Source organism: Plutella xylostella, chromosome 16 (assembly GCF_932276165.1).
Source record: "Plutella xylostella chromosome 16, ilPluXylo3.1, whole genome shotgun sequence".
Taxonomy (NCBI): domain Eukaryota; kingdom Metazoa; phylum Arthropoda; class Insecta; order Lepidoptera; family Plutellidae; genus Plutella; species Plutella xylostella.
This window is the reverse complement of record NC_063996.1, coordinates 6,704,552-6,713,692: the sequence shown is the minus strand read 5'-3', so window position 1 is coordinate 6,713,692 and position 9,141 is coordinate 6,704,552. Positions and strand designations below refer to the sequence as shown.

At 39.2% G+C, this 9,141-nt stretch overlaps 1 long non-coding RNA gene across 1 annotated transcript; it reads left to right on the top strand.

Annotated features, from left to right (window-relative positions):
• Positions 1-7,759: 7,759 nt before the first annotated feature.
• Positions 7,760-8,805, top strand: LOC125489688. The gene is made up of 2 exons (XR_007267173.1): positions 7,760-7,806; positions 8,266-8,805. It is a non-coding gene; the product is annotated as an uncharacterized LOC125489688 (long non-coding RNA).
• The last annotated feature ends 336 nt before the right edge of the window (positions 8,806-9,141 follow it).

Sequence of the window (9,141 nt, the reverse complement as noted above, 5' to 3'; positions counted from 1 at the left end):
TCAAACACTGCTATCCTACCCTAAGCCAGGCATGTCAATGGTACCGATTCAAAAGGCGAACTTCTCAATTTTACAAGAGCTAAAATCTAATTTCAGAATGCTGCCTTCAGAATCGCTAACCAATGCATACAGGGGCGCGATTCATATCTCAACCGAAATATTTGTAAAGCGATACGAACGAGTTACGAGATGAAATCCGCAATGTTCAAAAACGCGATTCATAACACACATACTTTGATCTCGTTTTCATATCGCTAGTTCGTATTTGGATGGCTTGAGTGAAATGAATGAAACTATATTTTTTTAATTGCCATGCAAAAATAATAAATACTACCATTAATTGTTTTAAATTATTTTGTTCCTACAATATATTTTGTTGGAATTAGTGTCGATAGCAAGTATCAAGAAACGGCTTTTTAATTCAACGTTGAAGAAATTCATAACCTGTGGCACTTTTGACAGCCGCCATGTTTTCTACATAAAAACATTGATTTGCTTTGCTCATTTTCGTGTCAACGTAGTTTTTTGAAAAATAAGAAGAAAGGAAGTTTAACTAACTTAGAGAAATACGACTGAGACATGTAAGTATCAGGTATATCAGGTATCAGTAGGTATTTCTGAACCGATATTTTGGACGGCGCAAAAATTGTAACGATTTGTAGCCGCGTACACACCGGGCCAACGAACGTTTTTCGTTGGCCTTCGTTTCTGCAATCTGCCCTGTATTATGTATGTTAATATCCATCGTTGGGATAACCGTTGGCGTTCGTTGGCCCGGTGTGTATGACCTATATTTTTTCTAGTCAAAAATTGCCTTTACATAGACTTCCAAAAAAATACACGTGATCCAGGGGGGGAGGGGGGGTTGGTCCCAAACCTCACCAAATATCACCAGGGGGGAGGGGGGGTCAAAAAATGAGAAAAACGACCTCACGTGATTCATGGACGGCCCCTTGTCAAACTGACTAGGTACATAACAAACCGTCAATGATGTCGATTCTGAAGGCAGAAATTCTAAATTTACTGCTGTCAAAACCTTAATTTCTTTGTTTAAAATTCGACTCTATGATTGTTTCCGTAAATGTCATTTTGTGCTAGCAAATTTTTTAGTTTGACAGCGTTAAAATTAGAATTACTGCCTTCAGAATCGACATCAATGTTTGAATATGCAGTTAGGAGTTTGACAAGGTACAAAAGTGTAAAGCTGACTGTACCTTACTTTGCGTGTATCTGACAGATGTTTGCTAAGCGATGTTAGTGAATTACCGATTGCTAATGTGGTGGTGGTACGGTAGCTGATGCACAGCTAATCTGCCTATTATGCATTTTTTCTCACTTGGCACAGATTTTGAGCAGTCTTGGAGTGTCTTTTTATTTGAATTAATTTTAAAACTAAGTTATAAATTAAAACATGTGTAAAACATACTTACTGACAATTGAAATACTTTCAAGCAAAAATGATTGATTTCGTGAGTAATTATTTTGTCTGTACTTTATAGTATTTTGATTGATAAGACACACAAAGATTGTTTACCTTTCGTGCCAAATAAGAATGAATACAGCATGCATTTTTGCAGTTCGCGTGTGTGACATCGCGCGCCACTTCGCCGCGCGGCACCCGCTTCACCGCGCCGAGGCGGGCGCGCCGCTGGCCCTGCCGCTGCGGCCGGGCCGCGACCTGCGCCTCGTGACCGTCAGCCGCTCCCACTTCCTCCTTCACGTACTGGTCCACCGCGGCACCGTCAAGATGGCAGTCCAGCTCCTAGGCAGCCAGCACAGCGCCGCCAAGTGGACCTACGACCTCCAAGTGTACAACAAGTCTGAGCCGAGACGCAAGTATCTGAGCACTAATGTTTGCACGTCTGCGTTTGCGTCGCCGGTGGTTTGGTTCGGAGATGGGGACTGCGCAGCGCTGGCTCTGCCGTATGCCACGACCATGGAGGATGGGGGCGAGATGGCGTATAAGCTCTTCATTAGAAGGGAAGGGGATGAGCAGCCGGAGTGCCGGGAGGGCGGCGGCGGGCGCGGACGGGGCGGGCGCGGCAGGGGCGGGCGCGGGCGCGGGGGGCGCGGCTGCGGAGGCGTTGCTACCACGCGCACCTACTATAGACAGACAACCGATTAGATATAGGTATGATGAGGTTTTGATCGGTATTGTGTTACTTAAATCACAAGCTGAGAGTCGCTTAGAAGTAGGATTAAGTTTTTTAGACTCTAATCAGAAGCATGCTAGCCCTCCATTGGCTACAAAGAAGAATAGGTATCTAGTTTAATATAATTTTCAATTCTCATGGAACTCGCAGAGCAAAAGTTGTTAAAACAAGACCTCTGATGATGACCTCTTGTTTAGGCTTAAATGTTTCGTATTGACTAGTAGACGTATTGGTATCATGGGCAGATAGTCAATAACCCCTGAATTCAAAGAGCTTTTTGATACTTTACAATAGGTTTAAAATTGACGTCGTGATATACAAATTTCAACTTTTTGACTGACGTGAACATTGAGTATGAATGGTCTGGAGACGAAATAGGCAGACGTTCCCCTCTGGCGGGGTGGTAGGCCAGAAAGGCCCACCGATTTATAAAAACTAGTTGCAGTCTCAATTTTCACTAGACTCAATCTAGTTGGCAAAGCGTTCGTTTCATAGAAAATGATTTGTTTATATATGTTACTGTAAAAGCCCGAACAACGTTAAATCCTAGGATTTACCAGTAAATCTTAGGATTTACCAACATGAGTTGGTAAATGTAAGGATTTGTGAAAATGGGTCATTTTTTTCGGGCTTTTACCATCAGAATTTGGTAAATGCTAGGTTTTACCACTGACACCTAGTAAAAGTTGGTTTTGGGAATAAAACAAAGATTAATTATTACCTATTCATTTATTTCAACCCAATAACCACTTGTCGAAAAGAAATTGGAGGTCAAGGTCATTCATCAACTTTTGGGCGATGGGGCACCGGATTATGGTATTTATGTGTATAGTAATAGATGCGAATTATCATTGAATGCTGGATTATTGGAAAATAACTTTATTTTCACTCATTCACTGAACGATAATTTAAACACGGAAACCGGAAGTAAAATAATTTTCACGTATTATTATTGTTGACGTCGAGTAAATTAGATTGCAATAATAAATATTTCTTAAGTTCGGTTAGTTATAAGTTATCATCATCATCACGACTCATTACGTCCCCACTGCTGGGGCACGGGTCTCCTTCCAATGAAGGAAGGGTTTCGATCTAGTCCACCACTCTGGCCTAGTGCGGGTTGGTGGACCCCAACACAAGCAAGCTTGTGCTGAGCGAGTTGTCGGGTAAGTTGGCAACCTGACTGTCAGACGTTTTCAAGCTGCCCGAAGGCCTCTGACTAGGCTTAACGACTGCTGCCGAAGCAGCAACCGGGACCCACGGCTTAACGTGCCGTCCGAAGCACGAAAGCATCCAGAAAAGAACCACTTGAAATCGGTCACCCATCCAATGGCTGACCATGCTGGTTGTTGCTAAACCTCAGTGATCAGTTACGATCACTGAAGCACGCTCGACTACGGACGCTTTGTTCGACTACGGAGGTTATAAGTTATAACCTGGCTTTTTCAACATTTACCGTGCCTTAATGTAAATCCTAAGATTTACCAAGTGAATAGTGGTAAAAGTGCGAATCGCAAAATCTTTCGGGCTTTTACCATTAAGAGTTGGTAAATCTTAGGTTTTACGCGTAAATCTTAGGATTTACCGTTGTTCGGGCTTTTACAGTAACATATACATACTAAAATGACAGCTTCAATTCATAGAATATCCGGATTCCGGATTTGATCACAGATTTGGTCATGGTTTATTGTTATTAGCTGTTTCCTAGCAACCAATGTCAAAAAAATGCAATAGTGATGTACCGGTATGTAACTAGATATGTATTAATCGACAAAAAAGGTCATAGTTGGGAAGCGTCCGTAGTCGAATTGGCTTCAGTAATCGTAACTGATCACTGAGGTTAAGCAACAACTGACACGGTCATCCATTGGTAGGTACAGCATGAGTTACCGATTTCAAATGGTTCTTTTCTGGACGCTTCCGTGCTTCGGACGGGACGTTAAGCCGTGGGTCCCGGTTGCTTCTTCGGCAGCAGTCGTTAAGCCTCGTCAGAGGCCGCCCGAAGGGGCGGCTTGAAAGCATCTGACCGTCGGGTTGCCCACTTAATCGACAACTTCAGTGCATTGTACTCATTCAAAAACAGCGATACGGCTCGCGACCTATCACGTGAGTATAAATGTACAGCGAAAAGCGGGTGACTTCGTTTATTAATCATTCCTAATTAAATTTAACTATACCTAATTAATTTGAAATTAGTATTTCTAACCCATGTTCTCGAATTCATCGATAACACTTATCGATAATTGTTACATCCATTGGCAAGAAAAATGAAGACACTGTGTTCATTATTAAATGTCACTTCACGTAACCCTTATTGCTGGGAATTAAAATGGAATTATCATGGTAAACGGTAAAATTTCCCCCCGCAAAAATTGGCAGACTTTTCTGTATCAAGAAAGATCGCTATGACGCTTCCCGAGGGTACACCCGAGTCCACGTTGTTCTATGGACGTGAAGGAACGAATAGTTCGTTCCTTCACGTCCATAGAACTATTCTTATTCTTATTTATAGTATGTTTCTGTATTATTGTTGTTATTATATTGTTGTATTCTACTATAGATTGGCAAGTTGCTTGGCGACCCTCCTTGCGGGGTGAAAGACGCGGAGGGGACGAGGTACCCAAGACGACAGCGGGTAGCGGGAGGGTAGCGGGGAAGGGCAACGCGTGCACTGCATGTCATTGTTACCATAGAGAAAATATTGTTACGGCAGTCTCGGCCGCGCAGCCGAGGCGGCCACATGTCTTATATAGTCTGTCATAATTTGAGTGCGACCCACATGAGATCATTGATCCTGAGACCATTAGTCTTAGGATGAGTGTTGAGGCCTTTTTAATATTATCATTATATTATTATTAGGTATCTATAATTCGTCAACAAAATAACGTTAAAAACAACAAATCGTATAATGTCTCAATATAGGGGCTTCTTGTAGAACAGCGTACCGGATCAGTCATGCTACGCGGCTAAAGGTTGGTACTGCGCAGTCAGATACGAAAAAGTAAACAACAAAGACGAAGAGTCCATATGACAGTGCGTCAGTTGTCAGTTCTTGTAACTAGGAAAGCAACCAAAATTTATGTGATTTAATGAAAGTAATTAATGAGCAAAACACAGAGAAAAATTACAAAATTTATGAAATTTTGAAAGAAAATGGTCATATCGTGCTTCGCCTACCCCATATACCACCCGGAATTAAATCCTATTGAACTTGTTTGGCGGTACGTGAAAGGCGAGCTCGCAAGAACGTCGATTGACTCTAACTTAGATAAAGAGATAAAAGACTTAGAGTTGCTTTTCTCTAATTATTCGCCTAAAATGTGGAGAAATTGTGACGACCATGTCATAAAAAATTAAGACGAATATTATAAATCTGATAGAGTATTTGACGATGTATTGGACAGGTATGTTATTGTTTATTTATAATTTATTGTAAATTAAACATAAATTGGTTTTTGTCTTAGATTTATAATTGAAGTTAATGAAAACGATGATGAAGATGAGGATGACCACGACGATGAACAAGTTCAAACAGAGAGTGAACATGAAAGTGACATGGAAATTGATTTATAAAATAAAACACTTTTACATAAATAAATTCAAATTGGTAGATATTCTGAAGGTAAACATCCAAATTTTAATGCTGTCAAACTATAAATTTTAAGCTAAATATGACATTTACGGGAACACTCATAGAATAAAATTTTACTTACGTCAGAAATAGTTACTAGCTATCGCGAGATTAATCCGGGCACACTTTTCTACGTGTGTAGCATGTCGTGCTACCTCGCCCCCGCCACTTCTTTCACCCCGCAAGGAGGGTCGCCAAGTAACTTGCCGCATTATAATTTATAGTATGTTTCAAAGTAAATTTTTACCTTGTTGTAAAGTTACAATACGGTCTAAGAATTTAAGGGTAAGTCTTGGTTGTGAAATTATTACAAAAAAACTAAAAACTGTAAAAAAAGAAACCTATTACCTACTAACCAACCTATTTTTTTTATTAACATTTTAATAATTTTTGAAGTCGATAAAAATGTGATATCACTCTATTATGATGAAGTATAGGTATGCTAAACTAAGTAGGTAAGTAACTATACTTAATTAAAATGATTCTAAATTTCATGTCATACCAGCGTTTTTATTATCTTCAAACTACATGCCTAAAAGATATTGAAAAAAAAACTATTATTATTTACTTTTTAAAGTGTTTATTTTCTTCGACAAACAGGTGATTTTAGTGACTTTGTATAATAAAATCACACGAGATCTAGGCACCATCATAAATAAAATTATTCTAAGTACTATTTCACCACTTCTACTTATACATGATTATAGTAGAAATTTTCTAGTAAGTAGTAGAAAGTAGGGGAGACCGGGGACAAAAGTAACAGCGGGTAGAAAGTAACAAAGACTCTGTGGACTTCCCCAATAGCCTTAACGTCCCAAGCGACCGCTGGTTGTCAGCATGCGATGCCCCCCGTGCTTGATATCATTTTCCGCGCCCGTGCCGCGGTTCAAGGTTGTTTTAGTCAGCATTTCGTGATTTTACACACCAAAAGTAAGTTTTTTGGTGTTTATTCATTTAGTGTTTACGTAGAATTAAGATGCCAAGAACCATATGACTATTTTTTCATTGATTAATTATAAGATTGTCTGTAGCATGTCATAAATGGTTTTTGAATAACATGTGCTGTTTTAAAGTTATGTCACCTGATATTTCAAAAATGGGGATGGGTACAAAAGTAACAGCTCGCGGCAGGACAAAAGTAACGTGTGACTTTCGTAAGTTTGCCATGTCACATTGTAATTTTTTATTTTTTGTTGTTTTTATTAGATATTTGTGTCATAATATTGTATATTATGGCACAAAAAAACAACTACTTATCAGTTAGTCAGTTTAAATGATGGATCTCATTTACAGTTTATATTAAGAAGTTTTTTTTAGTTTTGTCAATAAGTCATAAGATTTTTTTAGTTTTGATAGTTTTTTAAGAAGTTTTCTTAACTAAATAATTTGATTGTTTTTTCTGTTATTTCTTTTGAATCGTATTTATAACATTGGGCAGAATTTATGGGTTGTTACTTTCGACCCATGCCTTGTTACTTTCGTCCTGACCATGGGGTCGAAAGTAACGATTTCCCTTTTTTTTTTGAGGCTTCACAATTGCTAAAATTCGAGATGCATTAAGTAAAGTAATAATGGATATTTGTAGACTATAGACGAAAGTTTTATGTGACTATATTCATTTTATCGTAAATGTTATTAATAACGAGAAATCAGACAGAAGGTACAAACTGTTACTTTTGTCCCCGGTCTCCCCTACTACTAGAAAGTACCTATGTGTTTGCCTATTACTTAATTAGGTATATATTAATTATGTAAATATTGACAATGATGCCGATTCTGAAGGAACAAAATTCAATTTTGGCGATGTACGGTGGCCTGCGCCTAAAAGTATACAGGCGGAGTTTTTAAAATAGCGATCCCTGATGATGAAGGGACCAGCTAAGTACATCTATTATAAATCCGGGGACGTGTTGTGTGTGATGTGTGTAGCAGTGGTGTTTATGTGGATGTGCTTGAGCAGCATGTGAGCTTGAGATCGCTATTTTAAAAACTCCGCCTGTATACTTTTAGGCGCAGGCCACCGTACATAGGTACATAATATATTTTGCGAATGAAGAATTATATATTGTATGGTAAAAATTTAAAAGACGAATTTTAAACAAAAAAATTAAGGATTTGACTGCATTAAATTTGAATTTATGCCTTCAGAATAGAAATCAATATTGCATCATAGGAACCGCCTACACTTGGGCTGTTTTTAACAGCATGCGGATTTCATCACGCACGCGGGATGGCCGTTATTTTCCCGCGTCTCGCGTGCATATTCGTAACTCGTCATACGTATGGCCGCGTGCGGGCAATCCTGCATGCGTGATGAATCCCGCACGTTGTTAAAAACAGCCTCGCATAGTCTAGTTAAAGGGCCATTTCAGACACACTCAACATTAGTCACCAGACAGACCGTCACTTATTATAAAACGTAGACTACATTTAAATATAATCCTGGTTTAGAACCGGTTTTAATCCAGAATATATAGATAGGTACCTATCAGTAGTGTAAAACTGTTTCTCAATAATAACTATGTCTAGAATACGATTTATAATTTAAGGCGGTCTGTTTTCCTGGTTTTACATTTCAGTAGTAGACAGGAGATTTTTAAGGGCACATCAAGATGTAGAATAACTTTTAGTCCTGCTAGCTTAGCACGGGGTCAAGACGTGTACCTACGTCAAAACATGACAAAAGTTCTCCGTTGCGCTTGTTCTCAAGAACGCGCGATGTGAGTGAGCGCGATGCAATACTTATGTCAATAATCACGACTTAATATGCGCGTCTTGCGCCCCGTGCTAGCCCTTCTGAATTTGGCCTACATTATTTAACTTAATTCTTTTTCCCTTTAACCACTTCCATTTCAGTCTTACGCCCTGTGTGCCATCAATATTACATTAACTACAAAGTCGACAGCTTCATGGGGGTCACCATCTAAGTAGACGATTGCGAACGAACAAGAATTGTCACGCAAAAGTCACGCTTAATACAACGAGATAGAGCCGTGGTTTGCGCAGCGCTCCCGGAACTTCAAAAAGAAAGCAAGTCTGCACTAACTACCACTCTATCTCGTTGTAATAAGCGTGCCGATTGAGTGACAACTCTTCTTCCTTCTTTTGAGATTCCCCCCTGCCCCCCCTACTCTTGAAAGGCAATGTATCGCGGCTGTCTCTTGGGTACTCAACATTAAAAAAATCATAACTTCCCTTCAAAATCGATTTAACAAAAAGTAAAAATACATAAAACTTCTAAATTGTAGGCATTATATTATTGTTTCTAGGTTCTCCAAATAGGCATTACCTAGCTGATCATATTCGTATTTTTTCTTTTTGGAAAAACGCCTCTGAAGAGAAGTTATGATTTTTTAA